Genomic DNA, 25,296 nt, shown 5'->3' with positions numbered 1-25,296 from the left:
TTTGCCTCTAGGTGGCGCAGCAGCTCGCGGGGACCTGCCAGCTCAAAGTTGACTCCCAGGCAGAACCTCCCCAGGTTGGCCACCAGGAATGTAAAGGTGGATTGCTGTGAAAGCCCCACCTAGTGTATATATACAGACACATAAGATGTCATGTTTAAAACTTCACACAGAAAGGTGTGTGTGTGTGTGCGTGCGTGTGTGTCTGTCTGTGTGCGTGCATGCGTGTGTGTGTGTGTGTGTGTGTGCGTGTGTGTTAACCTTTCTAAAGTCCAGTGTGTCTAGGTGGTTGGGGCTGATCTCTCTGAGGCCTGTGTCCTCCTCCAGCTGGACACAGGTGCTCATGCTGTAGCCGTCGGCCTTGACCGTGAGAGTGAGCACCTCTGACTTCCCCTTCACCCTCAGCAGCAACCTGAAGCCCACAGGGCCCTCCTGGCTCAGTGTCAAGGACACTGACAGTGACACCCTGCATCCAAGAGTTCACAGCAGACGACAAGATACATCACTCTACAATGACACCCTGCATCCAAGAGTTCACAGCAGACGACAAGATACATCACTCTACAATGACACCCTGCATCCAAGAGTTCACAGCAGACAGCAAGATACATCACTCTACAATGACACCCTGCATCCAAGAGTTCACAGCAGACGACAAGATACATCACTCTACAATGACACCCTGCATCCAAGAGTTCACAGCAGACAGCAAGATACATCACTCTACAATGACACCCTGCATCCAAGAGTTCACAGCAGACAGCAAGATACATCACTCTACAATGACACCCTGCATCCAAGAGTTCACAGCAGACAGCAAGATACATCACTACTCTACATGGCAACCTGTTGACAGATCTGTCTGCTATCATCACACATGTACGTCATCTACAATAGCAGTTCAACTGATAGCTGGTTCATGAAAGCTTTTACATTTGCTTTAACCACCCAGGCTAAATGTACCGGTATAAATGATACGTAAATATATTGTATATATATTTTATTTTTTATACACCACAAAAGCATGTTTAGTTACACTGTGTGTATTTGTGTGTGTGTGTGTGTCTGTCTGTCTGTCTGTCTGTGCGTGCGTGCGTGTGTGTGTGCGTGAGTGAGTGAGTGTGTGTGTGTGTGTGTGTGTGTGAGAGTGAGTGTGTGTATACAGTATGTGTGTGTGTGTGTCTGTCTGTGTGCGTGTGTGTGTATTAGTGCCATGGACCTGTCTTTGGGTGCCACTGTGCCAGTCATGGGCTGCACTGCCAGGCTGTGCTGCTGGTCTTCACAGTGGAGAGACGACTGCAGGACAGAGAAGTGGTAAGGCTCCTCCTCTCCATTCACCACATAGACTGTCTGCTCTACTCGACGACCTGTGGAGCAGACACACACGAGCAGACACACAGACACACACACACACACACACACACACACACACACACACACACACGAAACACACACAGACACACACACACAAGCACAGACACACACACATGAAACACACACAAGTATAAGCAAGCATGCATTCAGGAGGAGTGTCTATGATCTATGTGTCTATGATATGATGAGTGTCTATCAATCATTGGCCACATTATCTGTCAGTGTGATAGTTGTTGCCATAGTGATGGATGAGCCTATAAACATGTCCGTCTTCCTTTCCAGAATAGGATGCAACCAACACTTTCTCCTATTTTGACTGTACTTTCTATGGATCTCTCAGATCATAAACGCTTATTCCTTCTCTCTCTTTTTGTTTGTTTGTTGTTTTGTTTGCACAAAATTGGTACACCAGAATGTGAGAATGTCTCACTGCATCCGATGACTAAGCTTCACATGTGGAAAACTGAATTCCCACACGAATATTCCGCAAAACCGTCTTGCATTTTCATTTCCCAACGGGGCAAAAACAGTTATGCATAATAATAATAATAATTAATAATGATTAATTCACAATAGAGCCTTTCTGTACGTGTGTGTGTGTGTGTGTGTGTGTGTCCGTCCACACCAACAAGCAGTTCTCCCAGGTCGAGGCGGGCTCTGTCCAGGTAGACGAGCGGTTCTCTAGAGGTGCCCACCCATAAGAAGGGAACAGACAATGACAGTGTCTCAATCATGAAGTTCCAGAAGGACTCCACCACACCCAGCTGCTCCGCTACGTACTCCAAACACATCTAGACACAAACACAGACAAACCGTATGGGTGGTGTAGAGGTAAACACACTCGCCCACTGTACCACCGCAGAGACCTGGGTTCAATTCCCGTCACAGCGGTACAGTACTTCCGGCTTGGTCAGACATTCTACAGACACAATTGGCCGTGTCTGTGGGTGGGAAGCCAGTGCTAGTCTACCGTACGGCTCTCCCCAGATGAGCAGAGGAGGTGGAGCAACGACCGGGACAGCAGCGGGAAGTGGCAAAGTACAATTGAGAGGGAGAGGAAGAGAGGGCTGCCCTAGCTGCCTCCACGTGAAGGCTATTTCATTGCTTCAGCTCAGTGGGATTCTAGATTAGATCTTCAGCATCATCACAGCTGTCAGCCTCCAGGCTCACCTCCACCTTCTTCCCCGACATGATGCGACCACACGGGGTGAGGCAGTGGAACGGGCTGGGGCCTGAGTCTTCACACCTCCACTGGAAAGAGTAGGCCTTACTGGTGGGGTTCAGCACGCTGAAATGTCTGAGGAATGGACAGACAACACAGGATTATAAACGTATAACGTTAGAGAAAACAGCCATCAGCCATGCCGTTTTATACAAATGTATTGCCAAATGCTTTGGGAATCAAGCTTGGTCAGAAAAGGTCTACTACATTAACTAGTTATGCCTGCATCTCAATAGCCCTGCTGCTGCCTGGTTGTATTTGAGACCTTTTGACGTGAGTTGAGCGTTTTTATTGGGGGGAGAAAAAACTCAGACTAGTCGACTAGTAAAATTCACTAGTCGTGAATGCCCTACTGTAGGCTAATGTAAATATGTGACATGAGTCACATGATTTTAGATTGGTCAAAGTCATATTTCCGGTGTATCTTGTCCATTCTATGACCAGACGAGTTGTAATATATTATCATGTCATGATGTTTTGGGGTCATTAATAAACCAGATTGATTCTGTTATTTTTCTATATTTTTTTTGTTAGTGCTATTTTACAATGAAGTCAACGGGGAGAGGCTTGTGTTTTCCCCCTAAAAGGGGGTGGGGCCTAATAAAAGGGGGCGGGGCCTAATTGCCGATCTGATGTATTCCCTTCAAAGTCCTACAGACACACTGAGCCTAAACATGATCTACTGCTATGCATTCACATCATGTTCAAAGTCCTACAGACACACTGAGCCTAAACATGATCTACTGCTATGCATTCACATCATGTTCAAAGTCCTACAGACACACTGAGCCTAAACATGATCTACTGCTATGCATTCACATCATGTTCAAAGTCCTACAGACACACTGAGCCTAAACATGATCTACTGCTATGCATTCACATCATGTACAGACACACTGAGCCTAAACATGATCTACTGCTATGCATTCACATCATGTTCAAAGTCCTACAGACACACTGAGCCTAAACATGATCTACTGCTATGCATTCACATCATGGAGTCCTACAGACACACTGAGCCTAAACATGATCTACTGCTATGCATTCACATCATGGACACTACAGACACACTGAGCCTAAACATGATCTACTGCTATGCATTCACATCATGGAGTCCTACAGACACACTGAGCCTAAACATGATCTACTGCTATGCATTCACATCATGTCCTACAGACACACTGAGCCTAAACATGATCTACTGCTATGCATTCACATCATGGACACTACAGACACACTGAGCCTAAACATGATCTACTGCTATGCATTCACATCATGGACACTACAGACACACTGAGCCTAAACATGATCTACTGCTATGCATTCACATCATGGACACTACAGACACACTGAGCCTAAACATGATCTACTGCTATGCATTCACATCATGGACATTGAATGCTGACGTGTTCAAGCCTGGATCTCAGAGCCTAAATCGAATGTGAATCCTCTCAGGTGTGATTGTGTACCTGGTGGCCGGTGTGGTGAAGCCAACAGAGCTGAACTCTATGACCCGTGTGTTGGGGTCCAGGGAGGAGCCCCTGAGCTCGGGGGGGCAGCGGTTATCACTGATGTAGTCTGAGTCGAAGTGGTCGAAGGTCGAAGTGGCAGTGAGGCAACAGGCTGCGGCCACACACTGACAGACAGGGGGCGTCGTCCCCATCCTGCAGGTTGGGGATACTGGAATAAATGGACACAACAAAACACACAGGAAATACAATCACAGGTATGCATGATGAAAGATAGATAGATAGAGAGATCGATAGATAGATAGATAGATAGATAGATAGATAGATAGATGGATAGTTTGATCGATCTTGATTATCATTGTCAAGAAACACTCCTCCATACAATGAACAAGACAATAGAGGCAAAGTGAACGTTACTTCCTGCTTCAGCAGTGTACCAGAGATTTTCTTCCGCAATTTATTTTCCCATAGACATAAGCATTTTACAAAATGTCTATGGGAAAATAAATGGTGGATGAAAATCTCTGGTACAGTGCTGAAGCAGGAAGTGACGTTCACTTTGCCTCTCTATAGAGGAAATGAACAAACATAAAAGCTATAAGAATGAGTGTTAAAAACAAGACCCATTGTCCCAAAGGGTGACTGCCTCATTTGTGGTCGACAATGTGTTTATTACTAACGACTACCGCACATTTACCTGCAGACTAGTCTGCCCTGGAAGCTAGCCACCTCCAGAGGCGAAAAACAAATGCTGAAGGTCTGCATGGCACCAGGCTCCATAGCTCCTAGGCTGGGCTCCACGCTGAAGGGCGGCAGCTCAGGGTTCCCCATCAGTAGAGAAATCACACTGGCCAGAGCGCTGGAGGGACGCGCTGCGGTCACCTCCCCCGCTGACCTGCTGCCAGGCCTAGAGGTGGGGCTCACATCTGAACGGGACAGACGCACACACAGTTTTTACATCCATTTAAAAACATTAAAATGACAATTGGTCAGATACATTGAGAATTCTGTTACTTAATGGTACAGCAAGCAATTATATACTCAGATAACTTGATGAAGAATTAATGTTGATATTTTGGGCAAATGATTATATGACTGAGAAGCCCTGTAGCACCCATTAATGTAATAATTGATCAGAAATGTAATCATGCCTGAAAATGTAATAAAATGACCATTTAACTTGAGTCAATCATGCTCTCAATAAGACCAGGATGTAGTTGCATGTCCCTGAGTTTGTGACCATATGGTGCACAAAGTCTGCACTATAACCTAATTAGGCATTCTTTCATTTCATATCCAATGTATTTAGGTACAAATGTTATAACAGCATTCAGGACATTTTATGACATTATTGGTCAACTTATGACATTATTGGGTGTTATTGTATTGAAAGATATTACATTACCGCTCAAATGGTATGACAATATCAGTCAGGGCATCGTATTACATTATTGGGTTTTATTAGATTTTTTTTTTAAATCAAGTTAAATGCAAATTGTATTACATTTTCGGGCGGTAGACGGTAGTACCTCTTTGGTCCTGGTTAACGCTGTGGCTGTTTGGATCCATGAGGACTTGCCAGGAGTACTCCAGCTTCACACTGCCCTGATTCACTAACTGCAGTCTGCACACAAACACAGTCGATTGACCATAATGTTCCTGCAGGTGTTTGACGATCTACAGTTTTGTTTCATTTGGTTTAATGGAACACAACAAGACAGAGACTCACTGGTAGAGCCTGGTCTGGTAAAGCATGGTGTCTTTGAAATGGATGGAGTCGGTGTCGCAGCAGAACTTGGCGTAGTCACAAACTGCACTGACACGCAATTCCAGCTCCCTCTGAGAGCCTTCAACCACGGAGCATCCTGGCTCAGGATCACCTGTGTGCACACATACATATATTATATATGTATATATGTATATATATATATACACATACATGTATTCAAATTGACATCATATTTGTGAATTCTTAACAGGGTGCTTCAGCATGTCCTTCCAAAGTGTTCCAACCTTATTCTTGGTAGGTTGCTGTGGTTGTGCTCCTGCCGCCTGCTGTGAAGCGGTCAGCCATCGCACCGTCCGCTGTCGGTCATCCCAGTCGGCCACCTGCTCCAGCGGCTGCTGGAACTCCACCTGGCTAAGCTTACACCTCATTGGCTGGCCGGTCAGTGTCGCCGGGTGATTGGAGGAGAAGGTGACGGTCACTTCCTTAGAGCAGCCAGCGTGCAGGTGCCCCACCTGTAGGAGGAGAGAGGGTTCATTATTCTGTCTTATTAGAGTCTAATTTAAAACCTTGTGCAATAAAAACAGTCTGAGACACAAGAGCAAGAGTTTCAAAATCAGGTCTGAAGACAAAGACCAGAGTTGAGTTCTAGTAGCCCTGCTTCCATCCATGTTTTACCTGTGGAGAAAAGGACACTTGGGGTCCTGCAGGTGGCCACTCAAACCTCAGCACCTGGCTGCTGCTGCTGTGGTTGGTCATGGTCACCAAAGTTCAGCGTATCATAATCACCTGTGGGGGAGAAATAGGGCTTACAGCAGGGATACTCAACTTGCTTTGCCCGGGGGCCACTTTCGTGAAATGATAGAAGGTCAGGGACCAGTTAATAAACAATCAATATACATTTTTCTTGGGGACTGATTGCCACTCATGACCGCTCTAAAAACATGACAAATATAAGGTCTGTGAGCCATCAACATCCCTGCTGCCTCCTCTCCATTCCCATCTCCTCCTCTCCTCCTCCTCTCCTCTCCTCTCCTCTCCTCTCCTCTCCTCTCCTCCTACCTTCCTCCACCTTCTCCTGATCCCTCTCCTGCCATGACCCGCCTCCGGTGTTGTGAAGAGAGATGATGTCCTGGTAAGCCTCTCCGCCCAGCTGTATGATGGTATTGTTGTACTGGTTATCTTCCACCTGCAGCGTCATCTTGGCCTTGACACTCTGGGGCAGGTCGGAGCAGCAGCTGACCTCAAACTCCACCTGCTGGCCAACATTGAGCCTGAGGAAGGCCTTGTGGGCCAGCTGATGCTCTGAGGAACAAAGACATAACATTGAGCCTGAGGAAGGCCTTGTGGGCCAGCTGATGCTCTGAGGAATAAAGACAAAGAGAACACATAAGGAACACACTCATTGGCATTGCAGCGAGCCTGCCAGGGTCTTATATTGAGATAATGAAATGATATGACTTCACAGTATTGTCATTTATGGCATTGTAATGAATGACTAAATAATAAATACAACATTTCAATATTATCCTTAGACAAACTCCTCCCCTATTACAATTCGAAACGACAGATCATGGAATGTCACTTTTCTGGTGATATCAGTGGTTATGTTGCTATGACAGATGTTAGATTGTGATTAAATTGATGCGTAGTTGTTGTGACGATATAATTTGAGCTGGGGAAGCTATTTGTGAATCAGTGAGTCATTTAGGAAAGTGACATACATAGTGACATTGTGATGATATGGTCCATCCTGCCCAAAACTCTGTACCTGATCTAAGTACTTACTTAAGTGAATAGATAATAGTGAAGGTTTTAAGAACCTTCTGAAAAAAAATCTTGCTGAGTAAGCTAGAGTAACGTGCTGAGCCTTTCGTTGAAATGGTTTTTGAACTTGTGTTGATTGTATCTCTTGCTTCTTTTTATTCTTGATTGCTTTGTATTGTTTACTTGATGTTATGTGTTACTGTATGTCCTGTTTTCTAAGACCAGGGACCATGTTGCAAATAAGTGTCCGCACTTTTACATGTTCATCCATTGGATTTTGTTGTCTTTTATATCCATAATAAAATAAAATAAAATAAAATCAAGTGAGGGTGTACCTGATCTAAGTACTTACTTAAGTGAATAGATGATAGTGGATAATAGGTAGTAAGGTGTATAGTGGACACTGTGTACTGTGTGTAGTGAAGTGAGGATGTACCTGATCTAATACTTACTTAAGTGAATAGATGATAGTAGGTAGTAAGGTGTATAGTGGACACTGTGTAGTGAAGTGAGGCTGTACCTGCGCCCTCTAGCTGTGTGGAGTGGATGGAGCAGCAGGTGTTGCTAGCAGCAGCTTTGAGGGTGAACACTCCTTGTTTATCCAGCATGTCAATGTGGACCTGCACAACACAGACAACCACTAAGCAGTAAGCACCATCACTCACAGCATTCCCAGAGAGCCTATTACCATGACAGTAAGTGATCTAGCTGTACACTATCTAGCAGCCTATATTCACCACCAGAGCAGATGCATTTTGCACAGAGAAGTGATCGCAGCTGTCTTATCCATGAAACAAGTAATTATGTCAGGTCAGGTCACTCCCATAGCCTGGGGGCCCTTTGATGACATCACCACCCATCTCCAAACATCCTGATCTGCTGCCAGTCTCACGCACTCCACCACCGCTTTCCCCGTCCACCTCTTTATGTCCATCACCCATTCTGCCCTCCACCTTCCTACACCTCTTCTTCCACCAACTGCACCGTGCATGATGCTATTTGCTGGGGGGGTCGATACAGCATAGTATCGTGATATTTTGTGTGGTAATTATATAAATTGTCAGGTGCATGCAACATTTATGACAGTGGTCAGTCTGTCTACTTGACAATTTTGCTGCAGTAAAACAAAATATTGAAGTTAGACGAACAGACTAGAAACTTTATCTTAGAATAAACAGATGTTGATAAAGTTTTCCTTTGGGGACATCATCTGCAGTGGAAAAAGGTAACCAGCTTTGTATCATTACAAAATCAGTAGTATATCTGAAAACTGTCAGCAGTTTTGATGAAGGATAAGAAAAGAGAGAACAGGAGGAATGTGTCTCTGCTCACCTGAGCCGTTACATTCCCATCATTCCTCAGCAGCGTGTGCCTGCGCCCTACCAGCAGGCGTCTGAACTGCAGCGTGGGGTTTCCCGCGCTGTTCCTCAGGGCTGGACGCAGCACACACACGCTGGGCAGGGTGCCCTCTCCCATCAGCTCAAACCCCAGCACTTTACTCTTGAAGGTGGGTGACATACTGGAGCAGACAGAGGAAGGAAGAGGGGGGTAGGGCTTAGTGAGAGCGAGAGAGAGAACGATATAGAATATCCACACATAACCATGAACATGCATGCATACTAATACACACACACCCAAACAAGAAATGTAGGAAACAGGAAGGGGAATACCAAAATAGGACACAGACATCCACTCACACACACACACACACACAGGTGAGTACCTGGTGGCCCCCTCCAGTGTGGCCTCAAACACAGCATAGTAGAGCTGCATGGTGAATGTAGCTAAGCTACATAGCTTAACTACATTTCTCAGTAGCTTGGTGGTAGCTTCACTACTTTTGAACCAAGCAGATTTTAGAGAGTAACTGATAGCTTAGCTTACTACATTCTCCAAGTAACTTGCCCAATGCCCATCACTGCTAGCAACTCATCCATCCTGTCCCTACCCACTAGTATGATTTGATTATGGATATTAAAAAACAACATGATCGCATGTGAAAGTGCAATCACTTATTTCCAACATGGTCCCCCAGTATATGAGCTCCGGTCGGCCTCTGAGACCCAGGACAGCCACCTCACCCCACCCACCTTCCATGAATCTGCCCAACTGCATACCCACTATTAGCACACTTCCCCAGGCTACACACAGACGCCCGCCCCGCCAGGACGTTGTCCTCCAGGGACCTACGTTACCCACTGGCCGGAACTTGCTGGCCAGGGTTGCCACTCGCTTGTAAGCCGTCCACCGGGGGCGGGAGGTATCAAACATAACGTAACGTTAGCTTGCGTGCTAACACACCTGGGGTCTGTACCCGTACACTCAGAGAACGTAGGCGGTGGGCGATATTTTTTTTCCCATGATAGCGAAGGCATGACCCGCCCCTCTGATGCCTTCGCCATCATGGGAAAAAAAATATCTCACACGGCGGTGCTAGTTGGATGATATTGCTTCCCCCGGAAGGATAAATCTGGCTGGGGAAAGTGAAAGGCAGCGCGCGGTATTAACGCCCGGAAGAGCCATACATGGGCATGTTTGAAATCGTTTTCTTGGGGAGCGTTTTGATTAGTTGGTCACCAGTACCGTCAGAACCAATCAGAAAAGTGCGCAGAGTATAAATAAAGGTGGAACAGCGATTTTCGACATTCGTCTCAAACGGACCCTTCAGCTCTGTAGCCTACTGCACAACTGATATTCATCATGGGAGCGTGCCTGTCTCGCAGCAGTGACTCTGCCATGAAGCCCCGCAAACCCAAGTACGGCAGGATATTGCCCCATCTGCACCGCTCATCAGGACCCGCGCTTCCACGGAAAGCCCCGCCGGAGCAGGGAAGCATTGAGGAGACGGTGAAGCCAGAAGAGGGCGACGCCGACCGCAACAACAACACCAGCGGCGGCCAGGTGCTCAACTTACATCCTTACAAGGCCACCATCTTCCGCCAACCTGCAGCGATGCCGCAGTACGCCGTCCTGGAGGAGAAAGCGCCGGCAACATTGACGATGCCAACAACCATCATGCCTCCAGCCACCAGCAGCAGCAACCTGCAGGAAGCAAAGTCCCCAAAGCAGCCGTTGCAGATTAAGCGGGTTCAGGTTCAAACCCAGGAGCAGCAATGGCGCCGTTACAGGCAAAAGCTTCGGCTCTGGGAGACGGGCCCGATTGAGATTTACAGAAACTGGGACATCAAGCCCCAACCTCCGCTGCCAGCCCAGGACCAAGTGACCGGACTTACCAGTACCATTGCCACCGTCCACCAAAAACCGATGGAGGTAGACTTTACTGTCTATGAGGTAGACAGCAACAACAACTCATCCCCGTCCTCATCTGCACGCCCTGCTGCTGAAAGCATCAAGAAGATGTAACCACCTGTCTTCTGACCAAACCAAAGGTTCTTTTCAGAGCCACCACTGAGTCAGAAAGAGCTCTGCTTACTAGTTCTAATGCATACACACTCATGTAGCCTACTATCAAAAAGCTTTTATATAAGATGCTATTTTTATTTGTTTTATTAAAAGAAAATGTAGGCATCTCTCTCTCTCTCACACACACTCTCTCTCTCTCTCACACACACACACACACACACACACACACACACACACACACACACACACACACACACACACACACACACACACACACACACACACACACACACACACACACACACACACACACACACACACACACCAAAAGTTCACTTAGGCTATTGGTATTCTGGTGGTGGGAATTCCAATCAATTTTTTGAAAAGGTACATGTCCATATTTTGGTATGAAAACCTTTGCTAAGTGGTAGCTTTCTCAGTTATCAGCACATTCATTTAACCAGCCCCTACAATAAATTAGTCTCTAGGCCTGGTGCATAATCTTACTTCACAGGGCACCTAAGCCTTGCCTACGCCTTGCCTTTACCCACGCTTTTAAATAGGCGTCCTTTTTAGTCAATGAGGCTGTGTACACAGGGCGCCTCAGCGTGCAAACCCACGCGCCTCAGCGTGCAAACCCACGCCTTGCCTGACCTGCACCGATTTTATCGTAAGAGATAGGCCCATAAAAACACAGACGGACTGGACATTACACTGTATAGTCACACTGTATGGAGAGACAGACGAGAAGCAGACACAGCTGATAGCATGTCCACAGTCTTAGTCCATTGCTACTGTTGGCTGCCTGCTTGCACAGACAGATCAAATGTGACTTTTCACAGCCAGTCGGGAGCACGTCGTCCACCAACCAGAAGGTCGGTGGTTCGATCCCCGGCTCCTCCAGTCCGCATGTCGAAGTGTCCTTGTGCAAGACACTGAACCCCAAATTCCTCCCGACGGCTGTGCCAGCACCCTGCGTGGCAGCTGGCCGCCTTCGGTGTGTGAATTGGTGAATGTAGGCACATTGTAAAGCGCTTTGGATAAAAGCGCTATATAAATGCAGTCCATTTACAACAAAAACACCGTTGGGCCTGTCTGATTCTCAAGTGAACGAGCTTTATAGGTGGTATTTCTAGGTAAGAAGTTGTAATTAGGCTGTCTGAAACCAGTTTGATACATAAGTTCACTGAATTTGCAACCTTTCTAGGTACCTGGTTATGGATCATTTTTGAGGAACAATAACACGCACACTTTGGTGGGGGTATCCCATGATACCTTGCGACCCTTACAACCGACGAAGCGAGCCCCTAATGGTGACGCCCACAAAGCCGACCGCATCAGAAAAAAGTGAAACAATGTTGGCTAAATAACAAACACATTTCACTTTCTTTTCGTTTTTATTGTAGGATAGTCAATAACGTCAGCCTTTACTTCAATTTAGTGCAGTCAGATGTTTGTACAGTGTCAGGAAAGTCACTTTTGAACAATAGTAGGAAGCATCTTATCTGACGGTGTTCTGGACAGCAGGCAGCAGCCACTAGTTAGGTTGCTAATATAACTAATGTTAGATAACTCGCTCCGCCCGCCCCAAAGCAGGACTACACAGCCAGGATGATAGCACCATTGCAAACCTTCAAGTGTAAGTGGAGTTTGTTTTAACTGTGCTTTATTAAATAAGCCCATTTGTAGCGTTTGTAACATTTTCGTTCGCTGGGTTTTACGCTTTTAATTTGAAGCCGGAAAGGGGAAATGGTGTATTTGTAGATTGAATTGACACTGGTCTGTCAATTCTATCAGTTCATATGTACCATTTCCCTTTTTCGCCTTCAAATTAAAAGTGTTCACGGTAGCCTGTGAAGCCTCAACCTTTCTGGCTTATAAAAGTAGTATAACGTTAGAGAAAACAGCCCCCAGCCATGCCGTTTTATACAAATTTATTGCCAAATGCTTTGGGATTCAACTTGATCAGAAAAAATCTTGTATATTCAATGGAAACAGCACCAGTGTGACCTGTCGCGTGCAATGCTGCCTACCTTCAAGCATGAGGACGTCTGAAACGAATTGTTTTTCATCCAGTATATTAAAATGAGTTACCTAATTAATCAAGTATCTAGTTAGGTAGCTAGGTGATAGGAGCTCACTTGAGTTACAGACAGACCCAACATCTTTGATATCAATAACAACAGTGACACCTATAATACAGCAATGATATCAAAGCAAAAATAAACAATTCAAGTGGTGACTCGGTAACACTGATGTTTGAGAATCAAATCAAGTTGAAGCAAAAGAAAGGCTTGCTGGGAAGGAGGCTGCAGGCTGGGAAAGGCCAACACAAAACACTTATGGCTGATAGACGTTTGACACCTCATATCAGGTCACGTGTGTGTGTCAGGTATGTGTGTATGTCAGGTATGTGTGACAACAGACATGGATCAACAACTTCTCCTTCATAATCACTATTATGTTTCACTAGTATATCCTGGCGCCGGCTGACAGCGCCCATGTGGCTCTGGTCATTTGTAAAAAGAAAACAAAATAAGATAAAACAGGCAAAAACCTGCACACAAACAAAAGCAGAACCTGAATTCCAGACACTTCACTCAGCAAAATACTCCTGACGAGAGAGAGAGAGAGAGAGAGAGACACACACAAATATTGAGTCCTGCGAGTCGGGCTCGCCGGCCCTTAGCGTCTGACTTCCTGGAGTGGGAGGTTCCTTAGCGTCTGACTTCCTGGAGTGGGAGGTTCCTCGCCCTGCGGAGAGGAAGAGAGACAGTGGCAGATACAGGAGGGACAGAGAGAAACAGCCATGCTGAAAAACACAGTATGTGACCTTACAATTTGAAGGTTCTATCTGACTTTTTGGGTCAAAACTGAGTTAGTCACTACTGCATAAGCACAGTAAAGAGTGAAACTCATGTATTATTGCTTCCCTCCTATCTCTCTCTCTCAGCACTTACCGGCAGGGTTGGAGGTCTGTCTGGTGATCTGTCTGCTGTGCCGATGGAGGCTTCAGACTCAGGAGTCTCATCGTCTGACGCCCGTGGCTCCAAGAGCAGCATCTCATACGTCAGCTCCTCCCTGCCCACACATTTTAACATCTTTATTTGTGTTCACATTTAGACAAGAATCCTTGAACACAAATACAAACTGAGGCCCTGTTTCCACGGCAACCCTGCCTGCATAAAGGCCAGTTTGTGCCTTCCTTCTACACGGCAAGAGTGAAAACAGGTCCCAGAGTGGAAGTCTTTGATAACGCCGCCTTACCGTCACCGTGTAAAGTGGCAATACGCAATTCTTGTGAAAACGGCTCCACTTCTTGCATGGAAGACATAGGAGCATTCAACTAGCTTATCAATATAGCACTCAACAAACTATCATGCCATCAGTCTGATAACTACATGCTAAAAATACATACATGTAATCTGCGATAAGTGCCTGCTTTTAACGTCCGTGCATATTAATTAATCGCTCACGCATGTTAAATAATTAAACAACCCTCGACTCACCGCCAGATGCATCGATTTCCTCAAGTCCCAAGCGATGCAAGATTATTGTTTTTTATTTTTAGACGCTGGGTTAGCTGGTTCAGCCTGGCTGGGGGTGTGGTCAGGATGGGGTAAATCTCCCGTTCTATCCATTCAGCAAAGTTAGATTTAGCTGCTAGCCCAGCCCAGGCAGACACAATCGGGGATTTAACCACCGCAGTAAACGCACATCTGAGCAGACGTCTTGTGTTCTGCTCTAGAACCCCCTAACCTGTAGTTTAGAGCCGCAGCACCGTCCTTTGGTGAGTCAGCCCATTACTTTACTTTATTGTTTATTTGGACAGGACAAAAAATGCACAAGGGATAAAAATACGTACACAAGGGATAACAATACATACACGGAACAAAAGCAATACACACAAACAGATAAGATAATAAAATGATAAAAAGGCTATTAGTTATGGGTGCACTGTTGTGATTTGAGCCATTCCTTGATTTTGAGTTTAAAAGTAGGGAAGGTGGGACATTCCCTAACTGCGGCCGGGAGACTGTTCTATATCTTTCCACCCACAATAGACAGGACGTTCTTCCCCAAAGCGGTGCGTCTGTGGGCCAGCTCACAGTCTCCTCTTAGACACGCCCTGGTGCTCATGCCCTCCACAGACCTCCGTTTAAAAAACTCTCCCAGAGGGGGTGGGGCAAGACCATGAAGACACTTAAAAACAAAACAGGCCTGTCTGAAGGTTTTAAAATGGTCAAAATCAAGGAAATCATGCTTCTTTATGATGTTACAGATATGGGCGAAGAATGGCTTTTTATCGAAGATCTTTAGGGCTTTTTAAAATTGAGATATATCGGCGGTGTTACCCCACTCGCGCGCCAGCCGTATAACATTTTGTGGGCGTTCCCACACATGCCGACTGTCTCTATCGTGTGGAAAATTCATTTAAAGTTGAATCCTATAAAGCTAAATCAATCCCGTTAAAGATAATCAGAATACAGGAAGCTAGGCGTTTTTACCTTGAAAATAGAAGTAGGAATTTATAACTGGATAAATAAAAAATAGAACCATCGATTCACTACGGGTTAAATTGACTTTTAATAGTCTGTGTTGTGTGTATTTTGGATCACACACACAAAAAAACGTTGCAACATGCATCAATAAGGCAATCAATTAGTTTATTTAATTGCCATTATTGTGAAGGTTTTAACCAGAAGTTTGCATTTTATTCTGGCTCACATGACACTGCTCAGAGAGTGGCTTCAGTCTGCATGTGAATCTTTATCACAAACGCTGTGTATAAACGCAGAATCAAAGGCCAGAACGCAACGACAGTTTGCTGTTTTTGTAAACAAACGGCGTCACTGGGTGGAAACGGCAATGCTATGGAGCCTGAGCTTGAGCGCCTCACTCTAGCCAGCGGTGCCGTTTACATTTTAAAAACTGCGACAGTTCACACAACTTTAACACGGCATGCATATATTTTACATCAAACTCTTGAGCTACTTCTGCTCTCACTCAGAATGTCAAAATATAAGCGATGTGATGTATAGTTTTTGAGATATTCATGTTTGTTTGGCATAACTCATACTAGTTAACTGCTGCGGGGTTCTGCATTTCTGGGGGATTTGCGGGGATTGTGACATCACGCTGATTGGTCCTATAAAAGCCTCCTTGAGCAGTTGTGAACACGCTTCAGTCAATAGTGGCCATGTTGAACCAAGAAGACGTCATACTTGTCTTTCTGCAGACTCTCCATCTGCTCCTCGCTAAGCCCCACCCCCTCCGCTGCATCCTCTCCTCCTCCTCCGGCACTCTCTCCATCCACCACCGGGGGCATCCTGGGGCTGAGAGGCAGCGAGGTGGCGTCAGTGCTGCTGCTTCGGCGAACACGGGCTTTGCTCTGGGAGATCACACACATGCGGACACGTTAGTAAGGCAGAGGCACGCGCACACACACACACACTAGGGATGGGCATTGTAAGGGATTTAAATACTCGAGTACTCTCCTTCTGTTATGAAAGAGTACTCGAGTACTCCCCCCCCCCCCCGGGGGAACGACACACACACATGAAAGATCCTAAGTTTGGCTATGTTAAGCAGTTACCATTAGCATTCGCCAAATGCCTGTGATGAGAGCAGGGGTGATCTGCTTTGTATGGGGCTGTTCACAGCAACTTCACACACATTACCAATTTTGCATGGAAAAAGCGCTGCCTGGTGCACTTTTTAGTTTTTACAGATTGACTGTGATAAGGTGATCCGGTGTTAGCCGTTAGCCTACCTCAGTAAAAGTAATTCCCAATACATGTCGGTAATCATTCCATACTGCTTCTTGATCACTGTTAAGTAAATCCACTTATTAAAAACTCTGGTGTTCTGCCAAAAAGTGATAACTGCAAACATGATAACTGCAAACAGTAATAATGTTCGCTAACGTTAACCGCAAAAACCACCAACAACATCCGAGTGATGGTCCCCGCCCGTGGTGAAACACGGAACGTTTGGCTATGGTAAACAAAGTTACTGTCAGGGGTCCGTTAGTCAAAGTGGTCCGTCCGAGTAAAAAACATCTAACGTTAACATCTTTGCTTGCACATCTATATATAAATTGGCCATGAACGGAAAACAACTGCAATCAAATCTTGTTTATTTTACATCTGCTGAATATAGATTGCGTTAATATACATGGACGTCTGTGTTGCTGGCGATTCGCCAGACGCTGTTAACGTTAGATCGGCCATTTTTATAGGGGAGGGGGGTGGGGCGAGTACCCGGACAGCGGAAACGGTACTCGAGTACTCTCGTTACAAACGAGTACTCGAGTACCCGAGTACTCTCCCCCATCCCTAACACACACACACACACACACACACACACACACACACACACACACAACACCAAGGACAACGAAAGACAAGCTAAACTGCCACATGCTTTCTTTCTATAGGCTGCATTCTAAGCTGTGAGGAACACGAGCAGCACCACAAAGCTGCTTTTGGATGAACTGGGGATGTAAAACTACAAACCGGTGGACAAATGCAGCAGTGACAAAGAGTAAGACACAAATAGAACATCGGACACCTAGAAGACAGTCAGCTTACAGACTGGCAGACGCACTGTGATTGGACATGGACTACAGACAGTATGGGTGGACTGGGCAGGTAGACCTGCTGACTGACCGCGCTATAGACAAATGTAGTGTCCTCTAGAGAGAGAGTGGCGTCAGCGGAGGACCAAAATGCGAGACTCATTAGCCAATGAACAGCCAGGAATGGGTCTTGCGCTACTTTTGCATGCTAAAATAAAGCTGATAATGTACAGTTTGATTCAAGGGATGAAAAACCCTTTCAGAGTACAACACAAACTGTCTATTTTGCTGCAACTCGACAGTGCTGCTTAATCCAGGACCTTACTTCCTGGCCATTTGCCATCGCCACATAGAGACAGTCAGCATGTGTGGGAGCGCCCACAAAATGTTAAACGGCTGGCGCGCAAGTGGGGTAAAACCACCGATATATCTCAATGGGCTGACTCACCAAAGGACGGTGCTGCGGCTCTAAACTACAGGTTAGGGGGTTCTAGAGCAGAACACAAGACGTCTATTCAGATGTGCGTTCACTGCGGTGGTTGAATCCCTGATTGTGTCTGCCTGGGCTGGGCTAGCAGCTAAATTCTAACTTTGCTGAATGGATTGAACGGGAGATTTACCCCACCCTGACCACGCCCCCAGCCAGGCTGAGCCAGCTAACCCAGCGTCTATGACGAGACATCGCCTCAACCTATACTGACAAGCCAGATTCACTCATCTCATGGCATCATCTCCCCGTTTCCTCTGTGACCTTTGACCGAGGAGTCAAGGACGTGACGCAAGGAGAAGAGATGAGGAAAAATAGTTAGCAAATGGGATGCAGCCCCACCTTTAGCTGATAGCAAACTGTTTTTAACCATCTTATTTAAGAATATAGTATCATATAGTGTCACACCTGACACCTCAGTGCTCCCAACATTCTCCCTCCTATACATCACCTGGCATTATTTGCTGAAGCTGTACTGAGTCTTTGTTAGTAGTTGCTGAAGCCGTCTGTACTGGGTCTGTGTTAGTACTGGATGAGCTTGACTGTGGGTCAGCTGAGTCTGTGCTTGTACTGACTGATGATCCAGCATCTCCTTTACTGACAAACCTAAGCATGGAACCTGTAAATTATAGACAACAACACTATTCTCAATTTTATCAGTTGCATCTGGCCCTGTTCAAACTGCTCTACCCCAGATGTCCTGTTATAGCCTACATGTTCAAATCTAAAATACTTTTTATACTATGGCTTGGCTGAATACATCATGGTCATTATTTAATGAGCAATGTTCATCCATATTGCACAGTATGCCCACATTTTTAGATCTATCTATATGTCTGTCTGTCTCTCTGTCTGTCTGTCTGTCTGCCTGCCTGTCTGCCTGCCTGCCTGTCTGTCTGTCTGTCTGACTGTCTGTCTGTCTGTCTGCCTCCCTGTCTGTCTGTCTGTCTGTCTGTCTGTCTGTCTGCCTGCCTGTCTGTCTGTCTGTCTGACTGCCTCCCTGTCTGTCTGTCTGTCTGTCTGTCTGTCTGTCTGTCATCCATCCATGAGTAGTGCAATGATGAAGTTTCTGCCTGGTCCCAACAAAGTTGCTAAATGCAACTGCTAGTATCATTTTGTGCACACACGACGTGGTTATATATACTATAGCAGTCTATGTTGACGTTTATCAAACGAGAGCACAAGTGGCTGGCACGTGGCATACATGCATTGCACAGCTAGCTGGGTTAGCAAACAAAACACTGTTATAGACAGACTACAGTGAGAGATTGATATGCATTGCAAACTAGGTTAGCCCGTCAAGTTAACATTACAACAGTGTAACAGAGGTGACTGAGTGAACACATGTTTAGGTCTAATCTTTTAGACTGCAAATATTCCACTATCCACCATGAGCTGTCTGACATTTCACTAATCACTGTCAATGCTTTGACAGCCAGCTTCCTCCTTTAGGTCCCAATGTAAACAAATGCACGTCCAAAATCACATGGCACAGATCAGCTGCCCCGCTGACGTCAACACTTGGCTAGCCCGACTTAGCATAGCTAACAGCAACAGCTGGTTTCGCACAGTTCACTTTCACGTTTTTTATTCTCCTTTTTTTTCATTGCCAGAGGAATAAATCCGCTTCCTCTTCCTCTATCTACGATAGATTAGTTGTCACCTCTGATCAACGCAATTTATTTTGCACAATCTGCGTAGGCGGGGCCTTTTTCTGATTTGGGGGCCTTACGCAGGCTGCGTAGTGTGCGTATAGAGCCGACCGGCACTGCGTCAGAGCCAATCGAATCCACGTGGACTGAAAGAATGTACGTCAGACACTGACAGTTTTCCAGGAAATGCCGTGGAACGGAACACAAAGCTCGTGTATTCTGTGAAGATGACCACTCCTTGTAAAACCCTCCATATGGCTTTGTAAACACCATGACTGTAAAAAAACGCTTCAAGATGATGAAGAAGCATTACGAGTAGCAATTAGTAGCGTTTTTATGAAGTCGAACACAACTTTTGATTGGAAAACAGCAAAGGTAACTTGTAGTTTTATCTGTAAAACGTTAAAAACTTTGTTGCTGTTATTTGACAGCCTACTGAGTGAGTTTTCATCTCTCAGAGACGAGCTATACCTCATTGGAAAGAGCAGGCTCTTGGCTTTTGAATGTTTGGAGAGAGAACGATTCACTCGCAAAAACAAATCACCACATAAACGCAGGCATGCACCGTTTTGTGTTTTGGCTACATGCTGATATTGTTGTTTGGGGTTGGAATTATGTTTCGTTTGAATACAAATGCTTGTCACAGTCTTGTAGCTACGTTTCTTCCCGACATTTTGGTGTGCTGTATGTCTCACACCTGTATGTCTCATTGTGTGCCCCGGTGGGCCCTGTGGGGGGGAAGAGGTTAAAATGTTTTTCCACCCACACTAAGTTTTTAGTTTAGCTTGAATAATAAATCATAATTGATTGGATTTACATCGCGCCTGTCAAGACACTCAAAGCGCTTCACATATCAGGGGAGGGAACTCAACTCATCCACCACCGATGTGTAGCACCCACCTGTGTGATGCTCAGCAGTCAGTTTAGTCTTTAGTCAACTATAATACCCTTGATCTGCACTACTTCCAAGAGCGTGCTGCACAGATGCATGGCTCGTACGCCAGGGATTCCGCTAGACATTTTCCCAGACGGCCAGTGCAGCCGGTAACGTTCCAAAATTCCAGCCCTATCGAATATTTACCGGCCACTATGTTTCCTAAATAAACGTTTTGAATCAATTTATTTCTCTATAGTCTATTCTTTATAGCCTCTATAGTCGTAGTCAATCATATTTATTCCAGTGTTGTCATTAAGAGGCCGATTTCGCAGCAAGAATATTTAATTGGTCGGCACGTCGTTCTCGCTAAGGACGCTTTCGTTATTGAAACAGACAACATGCATGCACACTCCTACTGTAGCCTATCTATCTGCATTTGCAGACACTCATGAACCCATATCTTCTGGACATTGCCTTGATGAAAAAACAACGTAGCGTTAGCTAAAAGTAATAAGTGCGATAGTGTCAGTGCAGACAGCGCACAACTTGAATCTCCAGCAATAGGCTACACACCTTAATCTCTCCCACTCCACACCTGGCACCTGCGGCAGCTCTCCTGCACTGGTTCTCGGCTCCCATGTGGCTTTATTTGTGGTAAGCATTTTGATTCATCTCCTCATCATACGAACCAAGCGCGAGCCATTGATTGATTGATTGATTCGCCCGAGTAGGTAAAAAGGCTTTTTACCTCCGCTAAATTGACAGCCTACGTCGGGTTGCTTTCGCTTTTGACGGCGGCAGGCACGCTTCTGTTTCTTTCCTGCTGTCTTGCTGGCCTGAAGTAGGCTACTTGTCGTTGCATGATCTCGATGAAAAAAAAAGGACTGCCCTAGCAAGGGATGTCTGTTATGATATTTCGGTTTCCTCCTGTGTGTTTCCTCACAGCGGGTCCAGCGCTGGCCGGCGGGACTGATGCTGCTTGTGTGGCTTTTAACACATTCACTGCCAACAACGTGTAAACACGTTTTCAGAATCCAGCTGTTGACTGCCAACAACGTGTAAACACGTTTTTGGCATCGATTTTTTTTTTTTGACGGTGGGATGTGCATCGAACCCTTTTACATCTCTTATATAGGTATTGGACGTGTACAACGTGTACAACCCATTCCACCGACCCACTAAGTGGTGACAGTGCTTTCCTGACTAGAGGAAGGCAAGCAAAAAGCAGTGTGACTGAAGCCATTCTCATGAAGGTGGATTGGCGAAGGCGCTTTCATTTCGCGCTGATTGCTGGCGGTGCGGGATTGCAGATTTGCATAGTGGATTGCGGGTGGGACACACTTTGAAACACGCAGCATAAATATGACCAGAATCGCAAAAGCTTCATCAAAGCCCTCAACCAAAACTCCAAGAAGCGCGAGTCTAACCAGACTTCCTCAAAGAGCGGCCGCACAGACAGGCTCACACCCGCACAGCAGCAGCAAAGCAAACTGGTGACAAGCGGGGACTGCCCCCTAGTCCGACACCAAATTGGAAACAAATCCCATTCTAAAAGGCTTTTAGAATGGGATTTTCAACCCATTCTTTTTTGTTTCTTTTTCGCTATAATTTAGAGTAATTTAATTTCTATTCAGAAATTTATTTGAGAGGTCGAGAGTATGAGAAAGTGCATTTGCAAAGGTAGGAAAGTGCTTGTGACATGGCGCTGCAGCCAAAAAGAACGCCCACAGGAGGGAGGAGTTGAGCAGAGGGAAGTTTACTGCTGTTATGGAGGAAATTACTGTTCAAAACTATTGTTTAGGTCTTACTGATGCCAAAAATGAATGGTTAAAGTGACAGTTCTATCGAATTTCACAAAAAGCCGTTTATCTCTGAATATTTTTTCTGACGCTAAAACCATGCTGTATTCAACTGCTAATGCTTACATAACTACTAACTCTACAAACTAACTCTTTTAGACAGAGAAAGTACACATTCTATTAGTACTTTTGAGATATTGTATGTTCACAAACTCCAAGCAGAAAATAATCCTCGGCTCTTGTAAAATGAGCCACAATCCTCAAAAAACGGCTTGGCAGAAGCTACCTACAGCAAGAAAAAAACGGCTGGCAGTCAATGTGTTAAACGGCGCTCTACACTAACGAAAGCGTCTGCTATATTTTTCTTTTTCACCAACACTCAACATACAGGGGGCGGAAAAAATATGATGTAATAAGTCTCTATTTAAGTCGTATCTTATTGGAAACATCACTTAGGCTATAGGTCACACAATATTAGGCTATTTTATAGAATTTATTTATCTATCTGGCGTATTTTCAGCCGGCCACTTGAGCCGGTGACCTTTTAATTTGCCGGCCCACGACAACAAATACCGGCTAAAAGCCGGCAATTGCCGGCTAACGGAATCCTTGTCGTACGACATCACTGACCTGACCAGATGGAAGATGAGGTGTTCCAGTGTGCCGAGGTGGGTCCTGCTGAGCTGGTCGATCACTGAATACACTCCTCGGATCACCTCCCGCTTGTCTGGCTGACCTGAACCCCCCAACACCACACACACACACACACACACACACACACACACACACACACACAACCGTATAGTTTAGTATCCATGAGTCATTCCAGGAATATTCAAGCAATGGCGGAGTTCACTCTCAGCCTCAGGAACAGATGGTGACAATGTGCTCACCCATGGCCCGGAGGAACTCCTCGTAGAGTTCAAAGGTCATCAGAGGGCTGGGCAGGTCACGCAGCCACTGTTTGAGCACGCTGACGATGACGTGGATGTTGTAGTCGTCCAGGTTCACACTGTTCACATCTGCAACAGAGAGAGAGGTTCAGGTGAATCTATTGAACAGATACAAGTGAGTCTAACATTGCCTACCAAAAGAGGAACACTATGATATAAGTAGCAATGAGCATCAGGTCAATGAAATGAAATGTAAATATATTTATACAGATTTATTTTTCACTGGATCAGGGCCCTGTCAGTCCCACCTGTGTCCAGCCCCTGACGGAGTTCTTTGATCTTATTGGTGGAGCCAGACTTCCTGTAGATGCCCTCGGTGTAGAGGCCGTGCATCTCGATGTAGTTGATGAGTTCCTCCACCAGGTGAAGCTCCACACCAAACCGCCTGGATGACAGCTCCAGATCGTACTGAATGACAGACATACACACATCACAGACAGACATTTCCAAATATGCCTATAGCAGTGATACACCTGGAAAAAATAATCATTGCAGGTCTGGATGGAACAAATAATGCCAAAACTTGTCAGCAGGGCACATTTTGACTCCTTTACATCCTTTACACAAAGACAAAATTGATTGTGTCAAATAGTAATTTAACTGTTCCATATGTTGTGCAGTTGATCCATTCTTACCCTATTCTAATCTATATTTCATCACTGTAATGTTGCTCCAGTATTTTGTAACAGCAAACCTTAAGAAAATGACAGACAAAAAGCCCCCCCCCCCACCTTCTTACTGCACTTGGTGGTCATCTTGGAGCAGCACTTCCTATGGCAGGCGTAGCGACACACTACAGACAGAAAGACAACAACAAATCAGACTGAAAACAGTTCTACAACCTGTTTCCACACAACCGACACAGCAGCTCCAGTCGGCCCACAGCCTCCAAGACACAGGCTGGTCAATGTGGAGCAGGCAGAGGGTTTGGAGGTCATGTCTAAACTCACAGCCACCATCAGAAATGTGCACATGTAGTTCATCCCCCCCCCCCCCCGATTTCCCCCCAATCTTCTCCACAAGAGACCCTTTTCACTTCCATGATTGGAAGTTATAAACCCTCATTAATGTTTTGCTTGCACCTGTGTTTACCCTGTCTTTTTGACAAAAAAATTGCCCCCGTGAAAAGGGTCTATTGTACTTGGCCAATTTCCCCGTTGCCTCGGCCGCTACTCCACCCCCTCTGCCGATCTGGGGAGAGCTGTAGACTAGAGGTCTTCGGGTATGCCCGACACCCCGAATACCCGAGGTTCTGACCCGGACCCGGCCGGGTCTGGGTCCATTCAAAAGAAGTGCCTCCGGGTCTGGGTCGGTTCCGGTAGCGATTGTCACGGGTCTCGGGGCTCTGACAGTGAAATGCCGGGTCCAATAAGACCCGAGTGGACCCGGCGATCAGCGCTGATCACGAGAGAAACGCATCAAAACAGCACACGTGAGGCTTGTTGTCACAAACTGCAAGTACATCCATAGAGAAAATAACTAGCAAAGAGCGTTCCCATCTGCAATGAAAATGACTTCCTCGTTTACATGATGAGGCGCATGTGACCACCACATGCGTACACATGTGCACACATGCGCCTCAGGCAAACGAGGAAGTGATTTTCGTTGCAGAGAGGTAACCCTCTTGCTGCCTCCTCTCGCTATGGATTTAATTGAAGATGACTGTTTCCCGTACTTTTGGATTATTATTCGATGATCGCATGGTGAGTACACAAGTCACAACATGTATGTGATTGTTTCTAGCGCTGTTGTGTGTGTTTTTGGGCGAAGGAACGGCGGTAGCATAGAGAGACTGCCATCTAACTAGCGTTAGGCAGCATCAACCAGGGGAGAATGCTATAACGTTAGTTAGAACACGGCTCTCTTGAATACTCGATTCTGATTGGTCAATCAACAATATTCACCGGTCATTATTTCTCGACAACCGACCGCTGCTCTGCCACACCTGGATTAATCAGTTGATAAGAGCTTTTTGTCAGCAAGACACTACTAATTAGGCCAACCAGTTGCAGCTGTGGTGTCTTGTGTGC

This window comes from Poromitra crassiceps, assembly GCF_964638095.1.
Source record: "Poromitra crassiceps genome assembly, chromosome: 18".
Taxonomy (NCBI): Eukaryota; Metazoa; Chordata; class Actinopteri; order Beryciformes; family Melamphaidae; genus Poromitra; species Poromitra crassiceps.
This window is presented reverse-complemented; position numbering follows the sequence as displayed.